Here is a 10862-nt window from a genome sequence, read left to right as displayed (position 1 = left end):
CGATTGATACAGGACTATGGGGAGAGAGTGGGGCAGTGGGATTAGTTTGGGGATTGATACAGGACTATGGGGAGAGAGCGGGGCAGTGGGATTAGTTTGGGGATTGATACAGGACTATGGGCAGAGAGCGGGGCAGTGGGATTAGTTTGGGGATTGATACAGGGCTATGGGGAGAGAGCGGGGCAGTGGGATTAGTTTGCGATTGATAGAGGACAATGGGGAGAGAGCGAGGCAGTGGGATTAGTTTGGGGACTGATACAGGGCTATGGGGAGAGAGCGGGGCAGTGGGATTAGTTTGGGGATTGATACAGGGCTATGGGGAGAGAGCGGGGCAGTGGGATTAGTTTGGGGACTGATACAGGGCTATGGGGAGAGAGCGGGGCAGTGGGATTAGTTTGGGGATTGATACAGGGCTATGGGGAGAGAGCGGGGCAGTGGGGTTAGTTTGGGGATTGATACAGGATTATGAGGAGAGAGCGGGGTAGTGGGATTAGTTTGGGGATTGATACAGGACTATGGGGAGAGAGCGGGGCAGTGGGATTAGTTTGGGGATTGATACAGGACTATGGGGAGAGAGCGGGGCAGTGGGATTAGTTTGCGATTGATAGAGGACTATGGGGAGAGAGCGGGGCAGTGGGATTAGTTTGGGGATTGATACAGGGCTATGAGGAGAGAGCGGGGCAGTGGGATTAGTTTGGGGATTGATACAGGACTATGGGGAGAGAGCGAGGCAGTGGGATTAGTTTGGGGATTGATGCAGGACTATGGGGAGAGAGCGGGGCAGTGGGATTAGTTTGGGGATTGCTACAGGACTATGGGGAGAGAGCGAGGCAGTGGGATTAGTTTAGGGATTGATACAGGACTATGGGGAGAGAGCGGGGCAGTGGGATTAGTTTAGGGATTGATACAGGACTATGGGGAGAGAGCGGGGCAGTGGAATTAGTTTAGGGATTGATACAGGGCTATGGGGAGAGAGCAGGGCAGTGGGATTAGTTTGGGGATTGATACAGGACTATGGGGAGAGAGCGGGGCAGTGGGATTAGTTTGGGGATTGATACAGGGCTAAGGGGAGAGAGCGGGGCAGTGGGATTAGTTTGGGGATTGATACAGGACTATGGGGAGAGCGGGGCTGTGGGATTAGTTTGGGGATTGATACAGGACTATGAGGAGAGAGCGGGGCAGTGGGATTAGTTTGGAGATTGATACAGGACTATGGGGAGAGAGCGGGGCAGTGGGATTAGTTTGGGGATTGATACAGGACTATGAGGAGAGAGCGGGGCAGTGGGATTAGTTTGGAGATTGATACAGGACTATGGGGAGAGAGTGGGGCAGTGGGATTAGTTTGGGGATTGATACAGGACTATGGGGAGAGAGCGGGGCAGTGGAATTAGTTTGGGGATTGATACAGGACTATGGGGAGAGAGCGAGGCAGTGGGATTAGTTTAGGGATTGATACAGGGCTATGGGGAGAGAGCAGGGCAGTGGGATTAGTTTAGGGATTGATAGACATACAGACAGAGAGAGACAGAGAGGGAGAGACACTTAGACAGGGAGAGAGAGACTGAAAGAGAGACAGAGAGGAAGAGAGAGAGAGACACAGATAGAGTCAGAGAGAGAGAGACAGAGAGACAGAGAGGGTCAGAGAGAGAGAGCGAGACACACACAGAGAGTGAGAGACAGAAAGGGAGAAAGAGAGAGAGAGACAGAGAGAGTCAGAGAGAGAAAGAAAGACAGAGAGGGAGAGAGAGAGAGACAGAGAGAGTGAGTGTGACAGAGAGAGAGAGAGAGGCAGAGAGTGTCAGAGAGAGGGGGAGAGAGACAGACAGACAGAGAGAGAGGGATAGAGAGAGATAGGGAGAGTGAGAGAGAGAGAGAGACAGAAATAGTGAGAGAGACAGAGAGAGAGAGCGGGGAACAGAGGGAGGGACAGAGAGAGAGAGACAGTGAGAGAAAGAGAGACCGAGAGAGAGAAAGAGATGAAAAGAGACAGGAGAGAGATACAGAGAGACAGAGAGAAACTCGGAGACACAGAGAGAGAGAGACAGAGAGAGAGAGAGAGGGAGTGAGAGAGAGGGATAGAGAGAGAGGGATAGAGAGAGAGACAGAGAGAGAGAGAGACAGACAGAGAGAGAAGGAGAAACACAGAGCGAGAGAGAGAGAGACAGAGAGAACAAGTCAGAGAGAGAGACAGAGCGAGAGAACGAGGCAGAGAGAGAGACAGAGAGAGTGAGTGTGACTGAGAGACTCAGAGAGACAGAGAGTGTCAGAGAGAGGTAGAGTGAAACCAGACAGAGAGAAAGGGGGATAGAGAGAGATAGGGAGAGAGGGACAGAGAGAGGGAGACGACAGAAAGAGGACAGATAGAGAGAGAGAGTGAGAGAGACAGTGAGAGAGAGATAGAGAGAGAGACAGAGCGAGAGAGAGAAAGATGGAAAGAGACAGGAGAGAGACAGAGAGAGAAACTCAGAGACACAGAGAGAGAGAGAGACAGAGAGAGAGAGAGAGAGAGAGAGAAACAGATAAAGAGAGAGAGAGAGAGAGACAGAGAGATAGAGACAGAGAGAGACAGACAGAGAGAGAGAAAATGAGTGAGTGAGAGAGACAGAGAGACAGAGAGAGAGAGCAAGAAACGGAGAAAGAGAGAGAGAGAGACAGAGAGAAAGAGACAGAGAGAGACAGACAGAGAGAGAGAAAATGAGTGAGTGAGAGAGACAGAGAGACAGAGAGAGAGAGCAAGAAACGGAGAAAGAGAGAGAGAGAGACAGAGAGACAGAGAGTTAGAGACAGAGAGAGATAGACAGAGAGTGAAAAAATGAGAGAGTGAGAGAGATAGAGAGAGAGAGATAGAGACAGAGAGTTATATATATATATATAGAGAGAGGGAGACAGAGAGAGGGACAGAGAGAGAGAGTGATGGAAAAATGCAGGAGAGAGAGACAGAGAGAGAAAGAGAGGGATAGAGAGAGAGGGGGATAGAGACAGAGAGGGATAGGGAGAAAGAGGGAGAGAGACAGAAAGAGAGAGAGAAACACAGGGAAAGAGAGAGAGAGAGAGAGAGACAGAGAGATAGAGATTGTAGGACAGAGAGAGAGAGAGGCACAGAGAGAGAGAGGGAGATAGGTAGAAGGACAGAGAGAGGGAAAGAGAGAGGGAGAGAGAGAGAGAGAGAGCGAGAGGAACAGAGAGAGGGACAGAGAGAGAAAGAGCGAGAAAGAGAGATACAGAGTGAGAGAGAGAGACAGAGAGAGAGAGAGAGAGTCACAAATAGGTCGAGACAGAGAGAGGGACAGAGTGAAAGAGAGGAACAGAGAGAGTGAGAGAGACAGAGAGAGAGACAGTGAGAGAGAGCGAGAGGGAGAGAGAGAGAGTCTGTGTGTGTGTGTCTCTCTCTCTCTCTCTGTCTGTCTCACTTTCTGTATCGATTCTGGGATTGATACAGGACTATGGGGAGAGAGCGGGGCAGTGGGATTAGTTTGGAGATTGATACAGGGCTATGGGGAGAGTGCGGGGCAGTGGGATTAGTTTGGGGATTGATACAGGACTATGGGGAGAGAGCGGGTCAGTGGGATTAGTTTGGAGATTGATACAGGACTATGGGGAGAGAGCGGGGCAGTGGGATTAGTTTGGGGATTGATACAGGACTATGGGGAGAGAGCGGGTCAGTGGGATTAGTTTGGGGATTGATAGAGGACTATGGGGAGAGTGCGGGGCAGTGGGATTAGTTTGGGGATTGATACAGGACTATGGGGAGAGAGCGGGGCAGTGGGATTAGTTTGGGGATTGATACAGGACTCAGGGAGAGAGCGGGGCAATGGGATTAGTTTGGGGATTGATACAGGAGTATGGGGAGAGAGCGGGTCAGTGGGATTAGTTTGGGGATTGATACAGGACTATGAGGAGAGAGCGGGGCAGTGGGATTAGTTTGGGGATTGATACAGGACTATGGGGAGAGAGCGGGGCAGTGGGATTAGTTTGGGGATTGATACAGGGCTATGGGGAGAGAGCGGGGCAGTGGGATTAGTTTGGGGATTGATACAGGACTATGGGGAGAGAGCGGGGCAGTGGGATTAGTTTGGGGATTGATACAGGACTATGGGGAGAGAGCGGGGCAGTGGGATTAGTTTCGGGATTGATACAGGACTATGGGGAGAGAGCGGGACAGTGGGATTAGTTTCGGGATTGATAGACATACAGACAGAGAGAGACAGAGAGGGAGAGACACTTAGACAGGGAGAGAGAGACTGAGAGAGAGACAGAGAGGAAGAGAGAGAGAGAGACAGATAGAGTCAGAAAGAGAGAGACAGAGAGACAGAGAGGGTCAGAGAGAGAGAGCGAGACACACACACAGAGTGAGAGTCAGAAAGGGAGATAGAGAGAGAGAGACAGAGAGAGTCAGAGAGAGAAAGAAAGACAGAGAGAGAGAGAGAGACAGAGAGAGTGAGTGTGACAGAGAGAGAGAGAGAGGCAGAAAGCGTCAGAGAGAGGGGGAGAGAGACAGACAGACAGAGAGAGAGGGATAGAGAGAGATAGGGAGAGTGAGAGAGAGAGAGAGACAGAAATAGTGAGAGAGACAGAGAGAGAGAGCGGGGAACAGAGGGAGGGACAGAGAGTGAGAGACAGTGAGAGAGAAAGAGAGACCGAGAGAGAGAAAGAGATGGAATGAGACAGGAGAGAGATACAGAGAGACAGAGAGAAACTCAGAGACACAGAGAGAGAGAGACAGAGAGAGAGAGAGAGGGAGTGAGAGAGAGGGATAGATAGAGAGGGATAGAGAGAGAGGGATAGAGAGAGAGACAGAGAGAGAGAGAGACAGAGAGACAGAGAGAGAGAGATAGTGAGTGAATGAGACAGAGAGAGAGAGAGAAAGACAGAGAGAGATAGAGAGACAGGGAGAGAGAGAGCGTGGGGGGGACAGAGAGAAAGAAAGAGAGAGCAAGAGATGGAAAGAAACAGGAGAGAGAGAGAGGGAGACAGAGAGCGAGAGTGATAGAGAGAGAGAGGGATAGGAAGAGAGACGGATGTTGAGAGAGGGGGAGAGACAGAGAAAGAGAGAGAGAAACACAGAGAGAGGGAGAGAGACAGAGAGAGAGAGAGGGAGAAACAGAGAGAGAGAGATAGATAGAGAGACAGAGATAGAGGGAGAGAGAAAGAGAGCGAGAGACAGAGAGATAGAAACAGATAGAGAGAGAGAGAGACAGAGCGAGGCTGTCAGAGAGAGAGAGACAGAGAGAGAGAAAGAGAGAGGGAGATAGAATGAGAGAGAGATGGAAAGAGACAGGAGAGAGAGAGGGAGAGAGACAGAGAGAGAAACACAGAGAGAGGGACAGAGAGAGGGAGAGAGAGAGAGTGACAGAGACAGAGAAAGAGAGAGAGACAGACAGATAGAGAGAAAGAGAGAGATGGAAAGAGACAGGAGAGTGGGAGAGAGGGATAGAGAGAGATAGGAAGAGAGAGACAGAGAGGGAATGAGACAGAGAGAGAGAGAGAAGGAGAGAGACAGAGCAAGAGAGAGAGACAGAGAGAGAAGGAGAAAGACAGAGCGAGAGAGAGAGACATAGAGAACAAGTCAGAGAGAGAGACAGAGCGAGAGAACGAGGCAGAGAGAGAGAGACACAGAGAGTGAGTGTGACTGAGAGACAGAGAGAGACAGAGAGTGTCAGAGAGAGGTAGAGTGAAACAGACAGAGAGAAAGGGAGATAGGGAGAGAGGGACAGAGAGAGAGAGACGACAGAAAGAGAGACAGATAGATAGAGAGAGAGAGTGAGAGAGTGAGAGAGATAGAGAGAGAGAGATAGAGACAGAGAGTTTTATATATATATATATATAGAGAGGGAGACAGAGAGAGGGACAGAGAGAGAGAGTGATGGAAAAATGCAGGAGAGAGAGACAGAGAGAGAAAGCGAGGGATAGAGAGAGAGGGGATAGAGAGAGAGAGGGATAGGGAGAAAGAGGGAGAGAGACAGAAAGAGAGAGAGAAACACAGGGAAAGAGAGAGAGAGAGAGAGAGACAGAGAGATAGAGATTGTAGGACAGAGAGAGAGAGAGACACAGAGAGAGAGGGAGATAGGTAGAAGGACAGAGAGAGGGAAAGAGAGAGGGAGAGAGAGAGAGAGAGAGCGAGAGGACCAGAGCGAGGGACAGAGAGAGAGAAAGAGCGAGAAAGAGAGATACAGAGTGAGAGAGAGAGACAGAGAGAGAGAGAGAGAGTCACAAATAGGGCGAGACAGAGAGAGGGACAGAGTGAAAGAGAGGAACAGAGAGAGTGAGAGGGACAGAGAGAGAGACAGTGAGAGAGAGCAAGAGGGAGATAGAGAGAGTGGGTGTGTGTGTGTCTCTCTCTCTCTCTGTCTGTCTCACTTTCTGTATCGATTCTGGGATTGATACAGGAGTATGGGGAGAGAGCGGGGCAGTGGGATTAGTTTGGGGATTGATACAGGACTATGGGGAGAGCGCGGGGCAGTGGGATTAGTTTGGGGATTGATACAGGACTATGGGGAGAGAGCGGGGCAGTGGGATTAGTTTGGGGATTGATACAGGACTATGGGGAGAGAGCGGGGCAGTGGGATTAGTTTTGGGATTGATACAGGACTATGGGGAGAGAGCGGGGCAGTGGGATTAGTTTGAGGATTGATGCAGGACTATGGGGAGAGAGCAGGGCAGTGGGATTAGTTTGGGTATTGATACAGGACTATGGGGAGAGAGCGGGACAGTGGGATTCGTTTGGGGATTGATACAGGACTATGGGGAGAGAGTGGGGCAGTGGGATTAGTTTGGGGATTGATACAGGACTATGGGGAGAGAGCGGGGCAGTGGGGTTAGTTTGGGGATTGATACAGGTCTATGAGGAGAGAGCGGGGCAGTGGGATTAGTTTTGGGATTGATAGACATACATACAGAGAGAGACAGAGAGGGAGAGACACTTAGACAGGGAGAGAGAGACTGAGAGAGAGACAGAGAGGAAGCGAGAGAGAGAGACAGATAGAGTCAGAGAGAGAGAGACAGAGAGACAGAGAGGGTTAGAGAGAGAGAGCGAGACACACACACAGAGTGAGAGACAGAAAGGGAGAGAGAGAGAGAGAGACAGAGAGAGTCAGAGAGAGAAAGAAAGACAGAGAGAGAGAGAGAGAGAGAGAGACAGAGAGAGTGAGTGTGACAGAGAGAGAGAGAGAGGCAGAGAGTGTCAGAGAGAGGGGGAGAGAGACAGACAGACAGAGAGAGAGGGATAGAGAGAGATAGGGAGAGTGAGAGAGAGAGAGAGACAGAAATAGTGAGAGAGACAGAGAGAGAGAGCGGGGAACAGAGGGAGGGACAGAGAGAGAGAGACAGTGAGAGAGAAAGAGATGGAAAGAGACAGGAGAGAGATACAGAGAGACAGAGAGAGACACAGAGAGAGAGAGACAGAGAGAGAGAGAGACAGAGAGAGAGAGAGAGAGAGATAGGGAGTGACTGAGACAGAGAGAGAGACAGACAGACAGAGAGAAAGACAGAGAGAGATAGAGAGACAGAGAGAGAGAGGGCGTGGGGGGGATAGAGAGAAATAAAGAGAGAGCAAGAGATGGAAAGAAACAGGAGAGAGAGAGAGGGAGACAGAGAGCGAGAGTGATAGAGAGAGAGAGGGATAGGAAGAGAGACGGATGTTGAGAGAGGGGGAGAGACAGAGAAAGAGAGAGGGAGAAACAGAGAGAGAGACAGATAGAGGGACAGAGATAGAGGGAGAGAGAAAGAGAGCGAGAGACAGAGAGATAGAAACAGATAGAGAGAGAGACAGAGCGAGGCTGTCAGAGAGAGAGAGACAGAGAGAGAGAAAGAGAGAGGGAGATAGAATGAGAGAGAGATGGAAAGAGACAGGAGAGAGAGAGAGGGAGAGAGACAGAGAGAGAAACACAGAGAGAGGGAGAGAGAGAGAGTGACAGAGACAGAGAAAGAGAGAGAGACAGACAGATAGAGAGACAGAGAGAGATGGAAAGAGACAGGAGAGTGGGAGAGAGGGATAGAGAGAGATAGGAAGAGAGAGACAGAGAGGGAATGAGACAAAGAGAGAGAGAAGGAGAGAGACAGAGCGAGAGAGAGAGACAGAGAGAGAAGGAGAAAGACAGAGCGAGAGAGAGAGACAGAGAGAACAAGTCAGAGAGAGAGACAGAGCGAGAGAACGAGGCAGAGAGAGAGAGACAGAGAGAGTGAGTGTGACTGAGAGTCAGAGAGAGACAGAGAGTGTCAGAGAGAGGTAGAGTGAAACAGACAGAGAGAAAGGGGGATAGAGAGAGATAGGGAGAGAGGGACAGAGACAGAGACGACAGAAAGAGAGACAGATAGATAGAGAGAGAGAGTGAGAGAGACACTGAGAGAGAGAGTTAGAGAGAGAGACAGAGAGACAGAGCGAGAGAGAGAAAGATGGAAAGAGACGAGAGAGAGAGAGAGAGAGAGAGAGAAACTCAGAGACACAGAGAGAGAGAGACAGAGAGAGAGAGCGAGAAACAGATAAAGAGAGAGAGAGAGAGAGACAGAGAGAGAGAGACAGACAGAGAGAGAGAAAATGAGTGAGTGAGAGAGACAGAGAGACAGAGAGAGAGAGCAAGAGACGGAGAAAGAGAGAGAGAGAGACAGAGAGACAGAGAGTTAGAGACAGAGAGAGATAGACAGAGAGTGAGAAAATGAGAGAGTGAGAGAGATAGAGAGAGAAAGATAGAGACAGAGAGTTAAATATATATATATATATATAGAGAGAGGGAGACAGAGAGAGGGACAGAGAGAGAGAGTGATGGAAAAATGCAGGAGAGAGAGACAGAGAGAGAAAGAGAGGGATAGAGAGAGAGGGGGATAGAGAGAGAGAGGGATAGAGAGAAAGAGGGAGAGAGACAGAAAGAGAGAGAGAAACACAGGGAAAGAGAGAGAGAGAGAGAGAGACAGAGATATAGAGATTGTAGGACAGAGAGAGAGAGGGAGATAGGGAGAAGGACAGAGAGAGGGAAAGAGAGAGGGAGAGAGAGAGAGCGAGAGGAACAGAGAGAGGGACAGAAAGAGAGAAAGAGCGAGAAAGAGAGATGCAGAGTGAGAGAGAGAGACAGAGAGAGAGAGAGAGACAGAAATAGGGCGAGACAGAGAGAGGGACAGAGTGAAAGAGAGGAACAGAGAGAGAGAGAGAGACAGAGAGATAGACAGTGAGAGAGAGCGAGAGGGAGAGAGAGAGTGTGTGTGTGTGTGTCTCTCTCTCTCTCTGTCTGTCTCACTTTCTGTATCGATTCTGGGATTGATACAGGACTATGGGGAGAGAGCGGGGCAGTGGGATTAGTTTGGGGATTGATACAGGACTATGGGGAGAGAGCGGGGCAGTGGGATTAGTTTGGGGATTGATACAGGACTATGGGGAGAGAGCGGGGCAGTGGGATTAGTTTGGGGATTGATACAGGACTATGGGGAGAGAGCGGGGCAGTGGGATTAGTTTGGGGATTGATACAGGACTATGGGGAGAGAGCGGGGCAGTGGGATTAGTTTGGGGATTGATACAGGACTATGGGGAGAGAGCGGGGCAGTGGGATTAGTTTGGGGAGTGATACACGACTATGGGGAGAGAGCGGGGCAGTGGGATTAGTTTGGGGAATGATACAGGACTATGGGGAGAGAGCGGGGCAGTGGGATTAGTTTGGGGATTGATACAGAACTATGGGGAGAGAGCGGGGCAGTGGGATTAGTTTGGGGATTGATACAGGACTATGGGGAGAGAGCGGGGCAGTGGGATTAGTTTGGGGATTGATACAGGACTATGGTGAGAGAGCGGGGCAGTGGGATTAGTTTGGGGATTGATACAGGACTATGGGGAGAGAGCGGGGCAGTGGGATTAGTTTGGGGATTGATACAGGACTATGGGGAGAGAGCGGGGCAGTGGGATTAGTTTGGGGATTGATACAGGACTATGGGGAGAGAGCGGGGCAGTGGGATTAGTTTGGAGATTGATACAGGACTATGGGGAGAGAGCGGGGCAGTGGGATTAGTCTGGGGATTGATACAGGACTATGGGGAGAGAGAGGGGCAGTGGGATTAGTTTGGGGATTGATACAGGACTATGGGGAGAGAGCGGGGCAGTGGGATTAGTTTGGGGATTGATACTGGACTATGGGGAGAGAGCGGGGCAGTGGGATTAGTTTGGGGATTGGTACAGCGGTATGGGGAGAGAGTGGCGCAGTGGGATTAGTTTGGGGATTGATACAGGACTATGGGGAGAGAGCGGGGCAGTGGGATTAGTTTGGAGATTGATACAGGACTATGAGGAGAGAGCGGGGCAGTGGGATTAGTTTGGAGATTGATACAGGACTATGGGGAGAGAGCGGGGCAGTGGGATTAGTTTGGAGATTGATACAGGACTATGGGGAGAGAGCGGGGCAGTGAGATTAGTTTGGGGATTGATACAGGGCTATGGGGAGAGAGCGGGGCAGTGGGATTAGTTTGGGGATTGATACAGGACTATGGGGAGAGAGCGGGGTAGTGGGATTAGTTTGGGGATTGATACAGTACTATGGGGAGAGAGCGGGGCAGTGGGATTAGTTTGAGGATTGATACAGGACTATGGGGAGAGAGCAGGGCAGTGGGATTAGTTTGGGGATTGATACAGGACTATGGGGAGAGAGCGGGACAGTGGGATTCGTTTGGGGATTGATACAGGACTATGGGGAGAGAGTGGGGCAGTGGGATTAGTTTGGGGATTGATACAGGACTATGGGGAGAGAGCGGGGCAGTGGGGTTAGTTTGGGATTGATACAGGTCTATGAGGAGAGAGCGGGACAGTGGGATTAGTTTGGGGATTGATACAGGACTATGGGGAGAGAGCGGGGCAGTGGGATTAGTTTGGGATTGATACAGGGCTATGG

Source organism: Pristiophorus japonicus, unplaced genomic scaffold (genome assembly GCF_044704955.1).
Source record: "Pristiophorus japonicus isolate sPriJap1 unplaced genomic scaffold, sPriJap1.hap1 HAP1_SCAFFOLD_162, whole genome shotgun sequence".
Taxonomy (NCBI): domain Eukaryota; kingdom Metazoa; phylum Chordata; class Chondrichthyes; family Pristiophoridae; genus Pristiophorus; species Pristiophorus japonicus.
This window is presented reverse-complemented; position numbering follows the sequence as displayed.